This window comes from Argopecten irradians, chromosome 13 (genome assembly GCF_041381155.1).
Source record: "Argopecten irradians isolate NY chromosome 13, Ai_NY, whole genome shotgun sequence".
Classification (NCBI taxonomy): domain Eukaryota; kingdom Metazoa; phylum Mollusca; class Bivalvia; order Pectinida; family Pectinidae; genus Argopecten; species Argopecten irradians.
The window spans coordinates 27892040-27906162 of record NC_091146.1 but is presented as its reverse complement, the minus strand read 5'-3'; the positions used below and the strand labels follow the sequence as shown (position 1 = coordinate 27906162).

Here is a 14123-nt window from a genome sequence, read left to right as displayed (position 1 = left end):
AACCAGTAAATGCTGGCATAGCATGCAGGTCAAGCGTATCTAGCATGCAGATATCAAATAATATATACAGAGATAATATTTCTTCACGTGAAATCCATTATAGCAAACATATGAATGACAGTATCACTTAAAACTGCTTTACACACAATAAAATTGCCAATATGATGTAAATCTTTCATAACCATCACCAAAATTACCGACGATAATAGGACTGCAAAATCACAATATTTTGATTTGATAAAAGATCATTTTCCTCGATTTGGGTCAAAATTTGGGAAAATGTACGTGTGGCCGTGAACTATACGGTATGGCTAGTAAGCATAATATGGAATAGGGTAATTGTTATATATATATCCATAGTCATACCAGGGGATATACATTACTCACACCGGGGTATCCAAAGTCACGGACAGGGTATATCCAAAGTCACAACAGGGTATCCATAGTCACAACAGGTTATTCATAGTCACACCAAGGTATCCATTGTCACATCAGGATATCCATAGGTCACATTCAATGTGTCCATACTCACACACACCAGGGTATCCATAGACACACCGGGATATTATAGTCACACCGGGATATCCTTAGTCTCACGGGGCTATACATAATCACACCAGTGTATCAATCGTCACAACCAGCGATATCCATAGTCACATCAGAATACATTATAGTCACATCAGAATATCCCCATAAGTCACACTCAATGTGTCCATTAGTCACACCAGGTATATCACTTAGTCTCACCACGGGATACTCTTAGTCACTTCATGGTAATCCTACTGTAGATTACGTTCAAATATTTCTCAATAGTCATACGAACAAATATTATCTACTAGTGCACGATACAGGCTCCCAACAGTCAGTTATTCAATTCCTGGCTGAATTAAAATAATGCTATGACATTGGTAACAAAACGGGGTATTACAATTGATCAGAATTGGGGGGGGGGGGGGGGGGGGGGGGGGGGGGGGGGGGGGGGGGGGTGGGGGGGGGGGGGGGGTAGGGGGGGGTTTGTGGGGGGTATAAGAGTTTTTTAATGTGTGGTAATTATGTGTATGAATATTATAAGGAGGGTTCAACACATAGGTCACATCGAGGGATAACCCATCAGATCAACATCCAGGAGACTCCATGCAGTCGCCTCCAGGGAATATCCATAGTCAAAAGATGAGGATATCCTTAGTACCATCACAGGAAGTGTACAATCAGAATCAAGTCATATAGACCAGCGTATTCGCTTAGGTCACACCAGGGTAATACCATGTCACACTAAGGGATACTTCATACATCACAGTAGTCCTATAAATAGTCCTCATCCAGGCGTATCAATGAGATACACACAAGGGTATGACATAATCACACCACCAGTGTTATCCATAGTCCCACTATCAGGGTATACCATTATCTCATAACCAGGGGTATTCCAAAGGTCATCATCAGGATATACATAATCTACACTGACAAGAAAGCGCCTAACGCAAAAAACACAGGGTATCGATTCTCAACATCCCACTGGACTCAAGGCACTCACATAAAGTCACATCAGGGTATGCATCGTTGCTACATCAGGTTCTTCAAAGACCAAAAACGAGGGGATCCATAGACACAACTCACCCATAGGTATTGATAGTCCATCAGGGTATGTAGTGAGATCACAGAAACGCCCCACACACACAGAAAAGTAATCCATAAGACCACACCAGGGCTAACCCATACGTCCACAACAAAGGTATCAAAAGTCCACATCAGGTTAATCCATATTCCACACATGTGGTATCCATTGTCACAACAGCAGCTCATGCTATCGGTCACACTCGGGATATCTCATGGACTTCATAACCATACTTGTCACAAAGACACAACAAGTGTATCATAGCTCCAGAAAACCAGACAGGCACGATACCAGGGTATACACATATTTACACCAGGATATGACATAGTCACATAAGTGTCTGCCATACGTCACATCACGGATCCTCATTAGCCAGACTAGCAAGGGTATATCCATAGGTCCACAGCCAGGAGCTGTACCTTAGTCCACAACAAGATGTATGTGCCATAAAGTCACATATCCAAGACGATACCCATAGTCACGACCAGGGGTCAATCGTCAGAGATCACACAACTGTTTTACTGAATCAACACAGGGAACACCAGGTGTATTCAGTCAGTCACACACATTACCGTAATCCAATGAGTCACACCACTCAGGGTATCCATAGGTCATAGTAACAGAGGTATCATTTAGTCACTACTCAGATATGCATATGATCAAACCATCTAATAGTCACCTCCATAATAGTCCAAAGTCAAATACCGACGATATTCATTTATTAGTACAACATCATAAGGTATCCTTACATAGTTTACGAGTTACTAAATCCACATATCCACTCCCAGGATCTCGACTAGTTCAAAACAAATTATATATTGTCTCTAGACACGAATGTTATCCCAAATGTCCAACCTGAACTTATTCAAAAAGCGGCTGTGTCATGATCACAACAAGGGCTAATCCATTGCCAAACACTGGACCTTACATGACAACCATACAGTAGGAACTCCATTGTCACAAAAACAGAGTATCCCATCAGTTCACTGATCAAGAGGTATCCATAGTCACACACAAGGGTAATCACATAGTCACAACATTGGGTATTCATAATCACCAACCTAGTGTATTATTAGCTCACAGGAAGGAGCAGCACCATGTAATCCCTCAGTCACAAAAAAACAGGAGTATCCATTGTTAACACAAGGGTTGCTTAATTATACATAATCACACCAGAGTCTTCCATCAAGTCAGGCTAGAAACCAGGGCAATCGCATAGTCATAAATCAGTGGTATCAATAGTCACATACAAGGATACCCAATAGCCACATTGTACACGACCCCAGTGTCATCCATGTGCAGTCAGCACCAGGGGTATAGCCATGGTCACACGAAGGGTAATACATAATTCACCTACTCTGTGTACTCATAGTCACAAACGCTAGGGCATCCTTGGGTCCAAAACAAAACATGGTAGAGTGAGTGTGTGAGTGATAGTGAGTAAAACCAGAGTCACACAGGATATGCATAGTCACATAAGTGTAAAATCACTTAGTCACTTCAGGATACCAATATTCTCACACAGGGTATCCATAGTTCACATTACCAGGGTTATACCATGAGTAACACAGGGTGTATCAATAGATCACACCAGGCTTATGCATAGTCAAACCACCTATCTATAGTCACTCCTCATTAATAGTCATCAAGATCAAATGCAGTCACGACGATATTCATATAAATACCGATCACATCCATGGTTTATCTCATAGTAATACGTTTAATAATTCATATTACTACTAAAGATAAGACCACCATGCAAATTTCGTTAGTCTCAACAAATTATCTTTAGTCATCATTACATGTTAAGATACGCCCAACTCCTCCCACACCAGAATTATTCAAATCGGTCTTGTCACCTATGATCAAACAAAGGTATCCATTGCAAAGCCGGGGAGCGACAAACTTATTATCCAAACACAACGCTATCCATTGTCCACACATAGATTATCCATGAGACCACCAATATCAGGGTATCAATAGCGCACGGCCAGGCTATTCATTGATCTACACCAGGGTTGATTTGCCATCGTCACAATCCAGCGGTATCATTCAAAATTCACACACGCCAAGGTAATCCAGGTCACTTTACAGTAAGGATTTCAATAGTCCATATTAGGGTATCCATAGATACACATGCGTACTCCAATAGTCATGACAAGGTATACATCAGTCACAGTAAGGTAATCCATAGCTCACCTTAGGGTATCCTATAGTGCCGCATTAGGATACTCCATCAGTTTCTCCTCCACAAGGTACTCCATAGTCAACTTAACCAGGCGTATCGAACAGTTCTCATCTGCACCATGTATATATTTTCTTTCATCTTTCGACAATCCAGATTCCAAACTAATTAAACTATATTTAAAAGTAAAACAATGTGTGCTATTTAGGATCATAGATCTATGCAAGTATCAATACTATCAGTCTTAGATCACTTTTAACTTGTGTTAATGGTAACAATGGAGTATACTATTTTTTTAGGAATTCTAATGAATTTATATATCGTGCTAACGGAGAAGTACTGTTTAATAAATCAGCTGCATTTTAGACAATAGGGAGTGACAAACATATTCACTATATACTAGCCCTTTTTATTTTGTAGGGATTGAAGGCATGTTTTCATATCGACAATTATTAAGTGTTTTTAATTTAGACGCTGCTATTTAGAGTACTCGGACTCTCTCTGATGTTGTTGCAAGCATTTAGTTGCATCATCTTCGAATACGGAAATTTACATATATAGGGGATAACCAATCGTGTATAAAAACTAAAAAAAATGCATACTACCTTGATTTACAAATAAAATATATGTTCAAACTGTAACAATTCAGTGTTATTAAAGGGCTATTTTTATTCAATATGCAACGTTCGATATACATCTTGTGATGTCTACGCGGAGACGTATCCAATTCAGAAAATTCATATTGAGTAGGAAGTAGAAAAGGAATAATAAATAAAAACAATTTAGGATGTTTATATGTAGTTGGCATCGTCTTTATAATAGCAATAACCATTTATGACGATTGTGCTTAATCTACCTGAAACTGAGCTATATTGCTTCTGACAAATGAAATTAAATCTCAACACATAAGTCTAAACATAAGCTATTATCTCTAGTCCAATAATAATTATACTTGTTATCACTCCAACCGACATCTAGACGCTCAAGTCATATATATTAGTCAAAACATATGTGTTTTTATGATCTAATTTTGACTATTTGGCGTAATACATAAGTCAGAGCATAAATCGGAATAGAGGGAAGCACAAAGACTTTGTAAATGTTAAAAAACATATCATAGGTTCATCAACAGATAGCCATTATTCAAATATATTAACATTCTGTATGTTTCGTCATTCATATGAAACAACCAAAACCTAGACCAGATATAGAAACATATTGGCTATGAGAAACCACCTATGGTTAAGCACATTGTATACATTTGTATTTTTCGTTAGCAATCGATTTAGCTGCTTTTTAAAACAATGGCGCTTGTTGACACTAATAAACACTGACTATATTATTCAATACCACTAATAGTTCTGATGATTGTATTTCGTGATAACTGTAAACATTTTTCTTCAATTCTTTACAACATATATATATCTTATATTGCATAATTGTCTTTCTTCCACGGCTCAAACGCCGCATCAACGGGATAAGTAGACTGCTTCTTGACATATTCATAGTCGACACATGAAAATTAGAAAAATACCATCATTCTCGGTATATAATATATAAGTGTCTTCGATCAATATCTGCTTAAAACGCAACCTCTTACAATCCACGTAAACAGTTTGAGGGTTTGTTGCTCTTAAAGTAACAATACTCAGTTACAAATTTGTATAGAACTTCAGTATTCGGTTTTTTAAAGACATATATATACTCAAAATAGTGTTCACTATACATATGGCGGATAGTTATTTCAAGCAGAATTTAGAATTAACAAGGTTGGGTGGGTATTCCTCTCTTCACATCAGTCAAGCAACCAAATATATCATCTCATCGTCGACCAGTATGCAGATTATGACAGATTTGGGTCTTAATTGTTAAGGCTTTACTATTTTATGACTATTGATCATTATTTATATACAAGACAATTCATTAAGTGTCGACTGGTATCACAGCTGGTCATTTTGATTTAATACCTCGCCTGTGTGTTACGCTGTATCACCACTGGTCTTAGCTTTGATATAGCTCTTCCCTGTGTGTGAACTGTTATACGCAATGACATCATGTTGTTGGAGTTACCTCTCCGGTGATGGTACCTTGTATACACTAGGTCATCGTTTGATATAGCCTTGTTTTCCACTCTCTGGGGTTTGGGTGATTACCGGTATACTTCTAGATTACAAGGTATTAAATATACCTCCCTGTGATGTTTCGGCTGTATTCTACTGGTCATGTTTGGAATATTAACACTCCATGTTCGGTAACCTGCATACGCTGTGTCATGATTTGATATATCCACCCCCCTGTCGGTGCACTCCTGTAGTGACGCGTCTGGACCTGCATGTTTTGAGTATACTCCCCTAGTGTGTTACCTGTATAAACCACTAGGTACACATGTTGATATACCTCCCATGTAGTGTTACCTATGTATACACAGAATCAAAGTTTGATCATGACCTCCCTGTGTTGTACTACCCTGTAATACCACTGGTCATTAGTTTTTGATATACTCCTGTGTGTTTACCAGATGGGTGTATACTACACCACTGCCGGATTGGTCACAGCTTTGAATGATACTCATTCCGCTGTGTGATACCCTAGTATGACATATATCACATGGTACATAAGTTTTGATACAACACATCCTGTGATGTTAACTGTATAACACACATGGTCATGTTTGATATAGCCTCCTTGTGTGTTACCCTGTATAGCCTGGTCTGTTTGGACAGTCACCATACCATGTGTGATTCCTGTATACAACTGGGTCCACGTTTTGATATACGCATCTCTTGTGTGTTACCTGTCTATACGGCACGGGTTCATGTTTTGAGCTATTCTCTCCATGTGTGTTTACCTAGTATACTTACTGGTCATGTTTTGATATACATCCCTGTGTGTTACTGTATACATGGTCCATCGTTTGAGATACCTTCCGTGTGTGTTACCACTGTAGGGTAGCCACTGAGAGGAATACATTTTTCATATATATCCTCCCAAGTGTTGTTACCTTGAATATAGCCATGTGATCATGTATGATATAGCTCCAATGTGTGTTCCAATGCTATACCTCACGTGTCATGTTTCGATTATACTTCCTACTGTGATGTCTACCATTATACTACTTGGTCATCGATTCTGGATATACAGTCCTGTGTGTTAATCATGCTTTACCAATGGTCTTAGTTTGGATTTATAACTGCCTGATGTGTTACCTGTATAACACTGGTCTACAGTTTTAGATATACCCAGTCCAACAGAGTGGTTACCCTTGTATACCACTTGGTCATCGGTACTTATAATTTCCTACCTTCAGTGTGATTACATGTATACGCACTGAGTAATCGTTTTGACTATACTCTCACCTGGCGGTCACACGTGACTACTACGCAGTCTGAGGTCTTATTTATGGATATACCTCCCTTGTGTGTTTAACTGTTTTATAACTATCTGGTCAAAGTTTTCAGATATCCATTCACGCAATTAGTTCGTTATACATGTATTACCCACAGGTCACTCTGGTAGTTGATATCACCTTGCACCATGTTGTGAGTTACGCTTGATATAACCCAATGAGTCCATGGTATTGATGATCATCCTACACGTAGTGTGTTGCCTAGTTTTACCACTGATCACTTGATTTATCTATACCCCCCATGTGTCGTTACCTGGTAAACCATACTGTATCATGTTTTTATAGACCATCACTCCTGTCTGTGATTACCTGTTATTACGCACTGATCATGTGCTTGTATATACCCAACCCAGTTGTGCGTACACTGTAGTACCCAGTTGATGGCATGGTTTGACTATCAACCTCCAATTGTGTGTCACTGACTGTTAGTACCGCTGGCTGATTGTTTGTATTGACCTCTTTTTGGGTCGCGATAGGAATGTTTCACATAGCTCGGGATGACGAATTATCACCATATCATAATTTACCATAGATTTATAAGCAGTTGCCTGACACTGTAACTATACTCACATAAGTACTGTAAGTAGCATCTAGGCCTGATTATATTCTAATATATGTCAAGTATTGAGAGAAGACAGCGCGCGCTCCATATAGGAGGCAGCCGATAGCTTTAATTCTCGTTATCTGCATAGCTAGAAATTAAGTACTAATTGGTTACTGTGAAGACAAGACCGGTCACGGGTGGATTCGCTTAAAGTTCATATAGATATATAATTACAAAGTTGTTGACGAAAAAAAACACAAACTAATGAACCGCGATGAAAAATATGGAAAACTCTGCTTGTCTGTAGTACATATCTCAACATCTATCATAGCGCTGGCGCAACATGTTCAGACGATGTCACGTCAAGTAAGCCTAGTATGCCAAAGATGAACGCCTCACAGATACACCAGAAGGTTATTTTGCCACGTCACGCGTCCTTGGAACTGAACCCAAAGATTTGAACTATACCAGGTATAATTCAATTACCTTTTCTATCGAGCGCCATATCATGATATTGAGAGGCTCTGACTATCGATATCTGCCTGAGCCCCCCCCCCCCCCCCCCCCCCCCCCCCCATGAATTCTCATATATTATCTGAATTGGCAATATCCACAGACATAGTCATACAGCTAGTGTTTAACACATGTGCCTTATGTAATTGCATTTAAAAGAGTCTCTGTCCTCTGATAGATTCAATACCAATCGCAACTCAAGTGTGTAAGGGGTTGAGACACTTACAATCTTGCGAATTTTAGCTCATATAGCTGCGCTCTTATGCGGCTTTGGAATCCAATTTTCTATTAAAAAGAGTATTGCTTCAATATAAGGAGGTTCAAATGCACACATTGCAGTGTATTACATCTATAGCATGATGTATTCATTTTTTAGCATTTAAGTTATTATCTTGCGATTCAAGTGAGATGTTTAAAAGCATTGTTGACATCTAATAGTAGAGCTATAAAATTAGCTGATTTATCTTTACGCGTGTACCAGCCATTACTCCTGTTATAATCATGTTAATAAAAAAAACTAACTTTAAAAACATAAGTATTAATCTAAAACATGATATACACAACTATAAAAGTGATTTGAATAGTTGTAAAAGACAAACGTTAACACGTAAATAAATCACCAATGCGTTATAGACGGATGGGGGAGGACGGGAGAGTGAATTTTCCACATCACATACATTGTACGCTGATCAAGGAAGTAGATGGTTACCGATAATAATAATAACGACTCAATCAACTTTGTTAGAACGTGTGCAATATTTGTCGAAATCTCAATTGTGTTTACTATACTGCACCTTTGATTATAATCAATAAGTAATGACATATGTTCATTTTCCGATGTACTATTTGTAACGCCGAGTTTTAAGTTCGAAGGGGTATCTTTAGTTATTGTTGATAGGAACTGTGAGGTTGTTTGGTCTTTTAATATCGTACTTTTGGATATTTCTTTTCGACAAATGATAAGTAGAAATAAGATGTGTTACCTTGATTAGCTTTATGATAGATATCTAAGTATAGTTAGAATCATCTGATATAGGACTAGCTATCACTCAATATCAAACACTATTATGGTCCTTGAATATTGAATACCCAATTCCGCCCACCTATTCGCGAATATATGCAAGTGAAGCAGGCTTTACTTGTACATAGTAATACGGTCGCCTTCTAGCTTTGCGCTAGAGGGAATTTCCCTTTAGCTCAGTCGGCAGAGCAGCGGACCAGTAAGTCCGGGGTCGCGGGTTAGAGCTCGTCTGGTGGCACACTACTCTCGCCCTGATACATTTGGTGCCATATACCACTCCTAGCAAATGCTAGCTATACGAGATTGGGATAATTGTGTAACAGGTTTGAATGGTACATAATGATACGGTCGCCTTCTAGCTTCGCGCCAGAGGGAATAACGTATGTACGGGATCGCGGGTTCGAACCCGACTGGCGACCGATACTCTCGCACTGTTACCAAAGAACAAACAATTTGAACAGAAATTCAGATAAATATGATCAAACCGCCATCAATTTAGAAGCTATCAATTAATGTAAACAATGTCAACACACTAAAGCTTGACTACTACACAATGTCATATCTAAATCATTGAACTGTGACCTTAGTAAAGTGGTTCAGATTTGGCGGAAAGATTCGCAACACATTAACCTTTAGCATGTCAAGTGTATTATTCAGGCGACTTTAATCACATGGTCATATCAGTATCAATATTAATGTTATAATATTGAAGAAAATACGTTAGTCGTTTTGTTTTACTCTAATATTACGCTTTAGTTGATGCACTTTACAACAATTTCTTAATTCTTAAATGGGCCGCGTCCATTTTCCCATTAATACATAATTATGATACTAAAAAGGGCAAGAAATAATCACCCTTTAGATGGGGAAACATACACATGTACCAACTCTGGGACTTGGTATAGTTAAGCAGTTGTTATATACATGACACTTCACTATAATATCAGGTTGAAAGACAAGAAAAGGTGATAGGCAAACTGTACATATTGAAATTCGATTTGAATGTAGTACCCATATTATTATTAGAGTTCAAATGATACATTTGTTCCAAAATTTAATTTCGTATCACTTGTTGATACTGTTGAATGTTTATGTTTGTTGTTTTCTTGTTTAGCTATGTTCAGAAACAAATCACCATAGACCGTCTCACGATGCAAATCAAAATAATGTGTGTCGAGAAGATGGAAACGTGGAAGAATAAGGCTTAAATGTAAGGTACAATTGAATTTATAGTATAATATAATATAACACGGCTTTTTAGTGTTCACGTTGTAAATCTTTTAAGATAAAGCCAAGTAGACGGTTATGATCAACATAATTATTGACCATCGATACATGGTGAATGTAATAATGGAATGCCTGATAAAATTCCAGATTTGTAGACGTTCAATTGTATACATGTCGATTATAGACAATTATTGAATTCACATGCATCATGGGGAAGTTTTAAATTGTTTGTTTTTGTATGCTGATATTTTAGCTACAAAACATACAAAACTTACTTGTGTCATCTAGGTGAACCACGCACATTGATTTGAGCAAATCAGTAAGGATCCGGAATTCACGGTGCAGGTTCTGCAAAGCTAGTTTAGTTCAACAGTACAACCAGTAACGAATAGAAATGGCTGATGTGAGTATATATAACAATATTCTTTAAAAAAACATAACTTGTAACAAAATATAAAAATGTTTAAGTCACGCTTTAATAATAAACTAATTTTATTTTTATAATGGATGACCATCATCATTTGTGCCATACTTTAGATATTAATTCGATGACTTTTCATTTTTTTACATATATGTATATAAATGAAATGACCTTTGACTGTATTAATCACACTACATTCGTTAAGAAATAGCATTTACTGAATATGAAATGTTATGAGCTGATTAACACAAATGAAACGAACAATGCAACCGCATGGGATTCATCTACCATCATCTCTCCGTTAATGTAACTATATTCCATCAATTATAATAAAAATGATATGTCATCGACTGATAGTGTACTAAAACACTTCGATATTAGAAATTTAACTGTCTTTTTAGCTTGTTAGCAGACTGTATGATGCGGTAAAGACAGATAACATGAGAGAAGTAATAGACCTCCTAGGGCAAGGAGCAGACCCAAACAAGGTAAGTAATTGGTAACAATCTTTACAAAAAAAACTAAGTATACCAAGTAAAGACTATAGATTGACTTCTAATTGCGATATTATGTGGTACACTTTTAATATGAATGGTTGTTTGCACTAACTAAATATCCTGCTGGTTAAATATGTGTGTACTTTAACAGTTTTTGAAGGATATTTATTTTCAGAGTGACATGTAGTATTTATCTCTAGTTGTTATTTTAATCCAGAGAAATCTCATTACGTCATACACATTCCATATGGTTATAATGTACGCAGTGTTACACAGTTTTGAATTTGATACATCTAATAATGTATCTTAATTTTATTCTGTCTAAGACAACCTAAAAAAGAAATGGGTTACTATATAATCATTTATTGCAATTTCGTTTCGTTACATTACAAATTAACGATAAATTTGAAAAGAAATATGTGACATGGATTACATTTTTTTCAAAATGAGACAAAACCTCGTATGATGGTATACTTCAAATTGAATTCAAGGTGAGTAATCTATCGCAAAAAAATAATATATATGGAGAGAATGAGAGAGAAAATGTATCGTTGGTATCTCACAATACTTAAAAAAGCCATTCCTTTGTCAAACATCAAAATAAGCCTGTTTTGTAAGATACTAACCTGTATTATGTTTATTCAGCAACCATTTCCATATAGATGGCATTCATTACTCAGATGTGGAGGGTTTGTGGTATTATGTCTGGACATCTTAACCATTCAGCAACCACAGCTGTGACAGACCCCTTTTTTCTTACCATACCGGTATAACATCATGCATGTGCACATGTACATGTACATTGCATGTACGATAGCTAACAACGTTTTAAGAAGAACATTATGGATATGATTGAAACAAACAATAAATTTGGTATATACATGTCGGTAAAATAAAACTGTAATAATTCATTTAGAAAAACTCCATTTTACAGCTACAGATGTAGTGATTTAGTTACATACACCAAAATAACGTTTCACTACACACGACTGTACACGTGTGTGTGCGATAGAAGATCAATGCATACCCTACACAGTTTACATGTGCTTGTGATGTCTGCATGTCGTATGCACACTGTTATTGATACGTTGCCAATCACACTCAATATACATTCACAGCACATGCCATGTTAACCGATTGAAGTTATTGAACTTTATAGATATTCAATCAGTTTAACAGTCCGATTGAATAAGCATTTTTTGGTTTGATTAGTTTAACGTCTTATTAACAGCCAGGGTCATTTAAGGACGTGCCAGGTTTGTTGGTGGAGGAAAGCCGGAGTACCCGGAGAAAAAACACCGACCAGTAATTTGTCGAGACATCCTAAATACTCGGCCAACGCGGCTTATTAATTAATTATTATTGTCACAGTATTATATCCCAATACAAGGTTCAATTTGCATAAAGAACTGAAATAAAACCAAAATATCATGTCTATCCTACCTTTACCACATTCAAAACGAATGTACATTGGCAATTATTTACTTGGTTTCGCTCGAAGCGAGACTCTTCTTCGAGGCAGAAGAAAATGTTCTTTCACTAAACTGAAGGAGATTGTACATCTTTTCACTACCATGGGAAATATGTAAATGCATTCAAAAAATAGTACCAGTAATTCTATTCAGTGTGTAATATCACTAAAAGCCTAAAACAATGAAACCACCCATAACTTAATAATTTTACAATACAAAGTTTTGTCATGAGTCAAGGAAAGACTAAACCGTGATATGAGATTTTCTATTCCGTAAAAAATGACAATTAAAGTGACGTAACTTTTAAGCGGGACTTAATGACGTTTCATTCAAAGGATCGTTAACTATCGTGGTCAAGTCAGAAAAAGTTCCGACAAATATGGAACTAATTGACGTGATCGTATTGGCAGCGGAAAAAGCAATTTGTATTGACGGTTTATCTAGCAGCAGTAAATCAGAATTTGGGACAGTTGCAAGATAACAAGCTTTAAATAATCTCCATTTCCAAATTCTGCTATTTCTTTGGATATTTTCATTAAACTTGCAAGTCATATGTACGGAAACCCGATGATAAGTATGTCAAAACGAAACCATGTTATTGCAAAGCAAAACGACGAGCGTCTTTGACAGTACTGAATTTGTTCATTTTCTTAAAGGTTTCGTAAAGCGACACCCGTTTGTCAGTTCTATAACTTGCTTTCAGCTAAGTGCTAGTATGCTACATTACACACCCAGTTCGTGCAGTTGTTATTAACAACAATAATGTTTTGTTGCCGTGATAATACTTCACATGTACTGCAATTTAGTAAACGCAATAACCGAATTTATGATAGACAAATACGCTTTTGGTCGGATGCAATTACACATTGGGCATAAAATACATAATATTTACATATAAAAACACTTATGTGGTAGTATTAACAACGATCATAGTATTAAGAAATAAAAAGAATGGTAATTAAATATCATGATTAGCGCAGAAAGACAGATAAATTAAGCTGTCAAAAATATTGAATCTGTTGGCTTATAAAATATATACTTTAAGGAACAAATTGTCGTTCGTTGATTTACATCAGAGGGCACATATAGACGCATTAAATATATGAATATGTTGCATTATTTGAGCTGCTTAAATCAAGAAAATACTTTAAAATGTAGAATAAAATACGTTATTAAATTGAGTATCTGATGACGCGAGAAAGGACCAAAGATCATTACAAAT

The 14123-nt window shown here is 36.8% G+C and overlaps 1 protein-coding gene and 1 long non-coding RNA gene across 2 annotated transcripts in view; one reads left to right on the top strand and one right to left on the bottom strand.

Moving 5' to 3' along the window:
- Nucleotides 1-14123, bottom strand: part of LOC138305772 (putative ankyrin repeat protein RF_0950) — a 124417-nt gene that overhangs the window by 72708 nt on the left and 37586 nt on the right. The window lies entirely within an intron of this gene.
- LOC138306784 (uncharacterized) lies at nt 10372-11422 on the top strand. The gene is made up of 3 exons (XR_011205916.1): nt 10372-10494; nt 10800-10914; nt 11334-11422. It is a non-coding gene; the product is annotated as an uncharacterized lncRNA (long non-coding RNA).